The sequence below is a fragment of the Thunnus maccoyii genome, chromosome 20 (genome assembly GCF_910596095.1).
Source record: "Thunnus maccoyii chromosome 20, fThuMac1.1, whole genome shotgun sequence".
NCBI classification, from domain to species: domain Eukaryota; kingdom Metazoa; phylum Chordata; class Actinopteri; order Scombriformes; family Scombridae; genus Thunnus; species Thunnus maccoyii.
Window position 1 is genome coordinate 25,099,151 of NC_056552.1, and position 7,626 is coordinate 25,106,776.

General features: G+C 38.3%; 1 long non-coding RNA gene across 1 annotated transcript; it reads right to left on the reverse strand.

The window, feature by feature from the left end:
- Nucleotides 1–4,023: 4,023 nt before the first annotated feature.
- LOC121886492 lies at nucleotides 4,024–4,553 on the reverse strand. Its single transcript, XR_006092756.1, has 3 exons — nucleotides 4,470–4,553; nucleotides 4,254–4,378; nucleotides 4,024–4,170 (listed from the first exon to the last, which is right to left on the reverse strand). It is a non-coding gene; the product is annotated as an uncharacterized LOC121886492 (long non-coding RNA).
- Between the last annotated feature and the right edge of the window lie 3,073 nt (nucleotides 4,554–7,626).

Consider the following 7,626-nt stretch of genomic DNA (forward strand, 5'->3'; position numbering starts at 1 on the left):
GGCATGTTAAATAAGCATTTAACCTTTTGTTTTGTTGTATATGATCATATCTCCTATGTGTCCACATGAGGAAAGAACAGGGTGTGAAAATGACATCACATCGCTAAGAGTGAAAATATCACACTACTTGATGAATTAACTTATTTTTAATGGATAAAAATATTCCTGCAAATGCAGTGGTCAAGGTCAAGTTTCGTAATTGTTTATTTAAGTTTGTAATTATTTTGTAAGTGTTACTGTAACAGCTGCAAGAAATAGCCTGATAGGCTTCATAGTCTATATAGACCCACTGTGGTTCTGATTTTTTTGCATTAATGAAAACAAAACATCGTCCCTCTGATTTTTTCACAAATCACACCCTGTTTACTACTAATTTGCCAAAGCACATGCTGCCTGGATTATGTTTGTTATCAACATAATGAGAAAATGCTGTTACAAAGATCATGGTCAAATGAATATAAGGATGAAATATGGACCAAATTGTGTAAGCTAAAAATGAAATATGATATTATAAGAGACAAAATTTAATATAATCTAAAGAGAGCAAAACTGAATTTTTATGAATGAGAGGAGAAGGCAGTAAAGTTGCTAGCTTCAGCTAGACATTTTTAGACACACATCTTCTAACTCAGAAAACTGTTCCACTGCTGCATTACAAGTTGAAGCAAGGCAAGTTTATTTGCATAGTACCTTTCAACAACAAGGCAATTCAAAGTGCTTTATGTTAGACATTAAAAGTAAAAGTAGTTTCCAGTTTTCACTATTAGACTTGGCTGTGAACTCTGCACCACCAAGAATTAAGTTCCAATAATATTTAAAATAATTACCAGAATATTGTGAGGGCTCTGCTAAGCACTGCAGTGTATGAGATTAAAAAAAAGTGACTTGCAGGTAGAGACACATTTCCACTACAGTAATGGATCTGTGTCCTATCAGAACTCCGCAGTGTCCCACAAGACAGAAATACCAACTAGGTCACAGAAAGAGAAAACTGAATTTCAGATATCAAGTACTTTGGTCAACAGGCTGGCATAAATAATGTCCATTATAAAGATGATTTAGCAACACAAAGCAATAAAGGTATTAAACAGTGTTTCACTATACACATCATCAAAGATAGCTGCTATCTCAAGAAGAGGTTTTGAGGTGTCTTCAGAGTGACCAGCTTACTGTACCAGGTCACTCTGACCAGAAGTAACTGCAACATTATCGGTTAGCTGCCAAATATATTTCCAGCCTGCTAAGATGATTATAGCATGTAGGGTACTGAAATAGTTACTTAAAATGCAAATTGTTGGGCGCCAGACAGGAGAATAACGAACCCTGTCGCTTGTTAAGGAACAAGTATACACAAGTAACTTGGCAAGATAATCCCAGTTAGCCTACAACCCTTGCTACAAAAAAATGACCAAAGGGGAAAAAACACCATTGACCCAAAGCATCCTCATTAACAAATGTTATTAAAACCAACTCATAAGCAAGACAAACCAAGCATTGAAATACAATAAGTAACTCAAAATCTGTCACACAACTCAACACAGGGGCATATATTAAACCAAACTATAAACTATATAGAAGAAACAGAAATCAAATGAATAAATTCAGTTCCTTTATGTTACAGAGAGTGTGGTGAGTGAGTGTGTTAATCAGGGTGAAGGGCTTAAATGCAGTTCAGTTCAGTTACATTCAGTTCAATTCAGTTCAGTTCAGTTGCATTGGGGAAAGTATGTGTGTGTGTGTGTGTGTGTATGTATGTATGTATGTATGTATGTATGTATGTATGTATGGGGGGGGGGGGGGGGGGGGGTTGTCTAAGAGGCAGGGAGCAGGTGGAAGGCAGTTGAGTATGTTCAATTTGGTTAGGGGGGGGTTGAGGGTTAAAGAGGAGAGAGTAGGAGAAGCCTGGAGAGTTACAGGCAGGAAGACTTAGCTCTTAGCTTCTGTCTCAGCAGATCCAACCCAGTCAGGGAACAGCTTCCAAGCATATCCCAGGGAAGACAGGCAAACTTTCCTCCAGACATGCTCTGGGGATCAGCACTCCTCCTTCAGACCAGGATTGTTCACCGTGGTGGTTCACCCAGCTGGTTTTCTTTTACTATTTCTACTGTCTTTTTATATAGCTCACAATTTTCGCTTTTTGAGGTTAGGTGGATGTCCAGAAACTAGCTTAAGTTTACTGATTTCCTTCTTCCCTTTCACTCTCACTCCTCTCAGCTCTCCTCCATGCTGCATTGTCAGTTTTCCCCCCTTCCCCCAGCTCACAGGTGTGTCTTATTTATCTCCTCTCCCTCCCCTGAACCACTCCCCTTCCCTGTACTTCCGAGATGCAAAGGGCTGTACTGCTCTATCCCCTCATCCCCTTTCTGCCACAAGTATATCTGATAGATATTACTATACAGACAATTTCGCTTTAAAGCTCTGTTATTAATGTTGTAGAGTTGTTCTGAATGTTGGATTCACAAAAAAGGGAACTGGCTGATGTTTATATTGTTCTCTCATTGGTTGAGATCTTTTGCATGAACTGTAAATACCATCAATGATATTTTCAATGTTCCTGCTAAAAAAAACACGTCATTTAAACAGATGGACATTCATTTTCACAGCTCAAACCTCCTGAACAAAGTAAGATGTGTTGAAATACTGAACTATAGAATTTAAAATGAAAAGGTTGCATAGGAGTTATGAATGTACAGTCCTTGTCTCCTTTGTTCACAACTTAGAACACACTACAAACATGTAAAGCCACTTTTGTCCTGTTTGACCATGCAGATGTATAAATTAATGAAGTTAACTTAGGTTCGGGAGCACGTCTAATCACTTGTCAAGTCTACTTATTACTGGTCAACCCATCCTGGCCTGTTTGTCTCAAATCTATCGACCCACCTAGCATTTTAGCATTTCTCGCAATTTGCAAAATGTTGATATTGAATGTAAAAGTGTTCACTGACAACATATTCCATTTGTTTTCCACCAAAATATCCACTCTTACAATATAATATCCATTCATAGCATTAGGCACTGGCAGCTCTTGGTCAAGGTTAAGGAAAGATCATGGTCTTGGTTTAATACAGAAAAAGTTTGCATTGACTTGACACACACAAAACACATGTTTTTATTAACATTTAAGTGGTGCCATCTTTCACTAACCTTAACCAACAAGTCGTTCTGTTGCCTAACACATTTTGGACTCAGGATGTGAACCCCCGTCTCTGTACACCCTCCATCCACCCAAACGTCCTGCAACAAGTCTTTCCTCTATGACCTTAAAAAACCTTAACAGGGAAAACATATTACTACTAAAAACATAATTTCTAGGAGACATGGTTGAGTTTGGGGTTGCTCAGGGGCATTTTCTAAGCAAATTACTCAACAGAATTTTCAGTGTGCCATTATACTGTAATTATCCCTTGTGGACACATAGGCCATTGATTAGCGATAGTTACATAGTCTTGCTTTAAGGTAGTGGTACCCAACCTTATTAGCTAAAGAAGTCTTAAATATAGCAGTGTCTATTTGTGACCCCTTACCACAGGTTATGGCCTTAGTGTTGGCATCAGTTGAGAGCAGTTCAAACCAAAGAACCTGGAAGTGGTTAAAGTATCCAATATTATATATATTTTGTTATTCCATCTTGGGAAGCACTGCCTTTAGGTAATATAGTTTAAATCTCCTGCCTCCAACCAGAAAGAACTATGGTCACTTTGGATTCTAATCCAAACATTAAATGGACATAATACAAGCCACAATAAGACTGATCTGTGTGTGAGTGTGTGTTTCACTGTGTATTGTACTGTAGAGTTTGTTGATTGGTGCAGTCAAATTAATTCTACCCTTGAAATGGTTTCAGCCTGCATTATTGAAGGGACATTTTAAGGGAATTAAATATGAAATATGGACCAAACCCAAGATCACCAGGAGAAAAGCAAAGTGTCTCTCAACATCTCTGTTTCCATGGCACCCAGCAGCTTTGAACATGCCTTTATCAGGACGCATTGATAAAAGTGCCCTAGGCTTTTTCTGGACTTTATTGAATTACACTGTGCATGAAGACTTTGTTATGCATGTGCCATGGTTTCCCTTGGCTGAGATAAAATATACTCCAAATATTGAAAATTGCTTATGATGCACGGTTGGTTGAGAATCGAGATAAAAGCCCTCCGGTAGTCAGTTCTGATAAAAAATAAATAAATAAGTAATAAAGGAGCTGAGAGGCAGAGATATGGATTGTCAGACAGTTGCTTTAGCAGTCTTACATCAACTCAGTCTCCGAAGTCCAAAGATTGATGCAGCTCCAATTCAAGACCACCTGCTGACACTCAGGCTTGGGGCATTCCACGCAAGACTCCCCATAGGTATAGACAGACAGCTCATACAGTTTCTATGTAGAAGGAGAGATGAAACACAAGCAGGGAATATTTTCCCATAAGGAGAGAAGAACAGGAAAGTTAGGGAAGCAAAGGAGGAGGTACCTGAAAGCACTATGAGGCCCAGTCAGTGTGTTTCCCTCCATCCAGCTGTCTTCAGCTCAGGAACAGATCTCATCCTCACCCCTAAAAAAAAAAAAAATACTCACTGCTGTGTATTATACTGTCTTGATTTGCTATGCAGAGCACAGGGAAGAGTTAAGGAATGAGTGATGTATGTCTTATGATGTAAATATATGCATCCCACATTCTCATTGTATCACATTTGATATATGGAATTATATTTGTGTCTCAAATTAAAGGCGCACAATGGGATAATTTGTACACAGTTGTTTTTTTTGTTTTTTTTTGCAAGCATATGAATTATATTTTGTAGACAATATATTATCATGCAAGGAATAATTAAATTTGAGCACACAAAAATCTATTCTGTGCTCAATAATTGCTGTCTGTGTTTGCTCCCAGAATTATGACATGTATGAAATATAATGTCATAATATCTGATATATCACCAGATTTGCAGTTTTCACAGATAGTAGTTAGATGAGTTTTTTTTCACATGATGACAACTGAGGAAGTTCCATCTGTTCGTGAAGACTATGAGATGTGGTTGAAAGAGAAAAAGCTACTAAAAGACCTTGAGTAAGATTATTTTGTGAAACTGCATGTTTATATTCAGCGGTGTTCTTGCTGTCATTGCGAATGCTACCACTGTTAAACCATACTAAAAGTGTAAAAGTACATGTGATCCTGGATGGAACAGGGGTCGAACCCCAGAATAGAGACTGTGGAATGTACTTGGATTACTCATTTAAATCCACTACCTTTACCAAGACAAAATAACTGTGGGAACCTGGCGTGTGTGTGTGTGTGTGTGTGCGTGTGATGAAGCGTATCATGTACTAAAGCTGCTTCCTTGAGACAGGAATCATTTTACCATGACTATTGTAAATAGGGATCTCCAACCCTGAAATGTATAAATAAAACTGTCTCAACTTTTCAGCATTCAGCTGTTTGTTCCAGTTATTTTTCACACTCGTGATGATGTGTAGTTCACCCGTGAGTACGGCTGCCTGCTAAAAAATCGCTGAGTCAACTCACATTTTGTCAGTCGCATCGCCGCCTCCTTTTGAGCCACATCATTATACACAGAGTAACGCAGCATGACATCATGACAGACTGTAAACTTTTTTACAGATTCTTGTCTCTAAATGGTCTAAATACATAACTGTGAAGGAAACAGATAGGGATGATGGAAACGGAGGACAGCGCGACGCAGAGCGCCTGTGCTCCGAGGAGTTTAGCTGAGCAAAACGGCTAAACTCCTGTTTAAACAGACACATACCAGCGTCTCCTCATATCCTCTCCTATCATCCAGCGTGATTGACTCTTCAGCTGGCAGTGCTGTCAACAGCCGGCAGGAGAGACGCACTAATACCAGGACACACACTTTTTATTTCTCTGACTATGGAAATCTGACATTTTCACATCACAGATGATGACAGCATTAAAACAGGAGTCTTACAGGTAAAACATGAGACTCATCTGGATTAACAAAACACAAAGCCTGTTTGTTAGTGGGTGGACCACCAAAGAACCATCAGTTCCCAAACACAATGGTTTTCCTGTTGTCCAAGTAAATATACAAGATCAATTTTGCAAAGCTTGCAATGAAAGCAGATTATTTCCATTCAGTTAGGAGTATTGCAAGGCTTTATGAAAATAGAAAGATAGCATTTAGTCTCCTTTACAACACAAAGACAGTGTCTGCAGGATCCTACTACCTCCAGCAATGACAATGTTGCCACAAATTGTCACTCTCCTTATCCTAAGTTATACTTTCAGCTGCCAATCTGGTGCTTATATTAGATTTTTATCTGTCACACATCCCCTCCACCACTTGTCTCTGTTGTATATGAATGTTTAAAAGAAAAAGAAGTAGAAAGACAAAGTTTACTCTCTTTATCTGTTTATTTTGTGTTGTGCTCTCCTCTCTGACTCATGCTCAGGCAGTGTTGGGAGCTTCCTGTCCTGTATATTAAGAATGAAAGCAAACAGATAACATTCCCCCTGCCAATCCTAGCAAATATGCCACTGGTGGTGTGGTATTTGTCTGGGGAATCCTTAAATTCTGGCTGTACCATTTCTTATTCTATAGCGGAAACCCCAAAAGCAGCCAAAGTATAGAGCTGCAGGCACTGGTCAAGCCAGAAAAAAAAAAATATATATATATATTTAAAGAAATAAAAAGAAATCTCAGACTCAGAGTGCTGTGTCAGCACAATCAGAGTTTATAATCAGGTTGCTTCCCCTCAGAAATATTTGTTTTTTTCCCTTTGCTGCCTTTTGTGACAATCCAGGACTACGAAGCAATAAAGAATCTCTCATTTTATATTTTTGGTGTCAAAACCACCATATAGACTTTTGAAATGTTCAAAACTTTCATATCCTTCAACAGATTTCATTGTATAGCTTGTGACTTCACCTAATAATCTACAACACTAATGTGGAAATAATGAGCAGAGAGTCACACCGTCCCTCATCATATAATTAAATCAGTTTTAATTCCAAATGTTTCCTGTTGTGTTTAATTATCATCATACATTTTACATAAGCCCTGTTTTTCCGCGGTGTACTTTGTTATCTGTGACACTGCTTCACAGAATGTACTTTACTATAGTAGTTAATGGAAATAAGATTCACTATCTCCACACACATTGAGGAATACTTTAACTCTTACTACCAAAACACATGGTGTAATGAGTCCATGCACGTGGCCCATCCCCCTGTTTCATTAATGTGCAGCGCCACAAATATCCTGAAACAAATTAGGTTTGCTGGTGTGATGAATTCTCAGCCGGTTTGGTTTTATTTATAAATCCAGTATGAGTAAATAAAGTGACTCAGAGCCTTGTCCTACCACATGTTCTGTCAGAGTAAATAAAGTGCATGGAATCACAGTGTGATCTATAAGGTGCTTTTCTATGTTATCTATAACCATCTGAAACAGGTATATCAGTAAATCTTAAACACAGGACAAAATTACTAACACAAAAGGTTTTCCAATTATTAGCATAGCAGATTGATCACATCCTCTCTCATGAGCTTTTACAAAAAGCAGCATTAAATAGAAGGAAAGTCCACATATCCACTGTGATGTGTTCAGTGTCATCACATCAGGTCTGCAAGGGGATAAAATGTG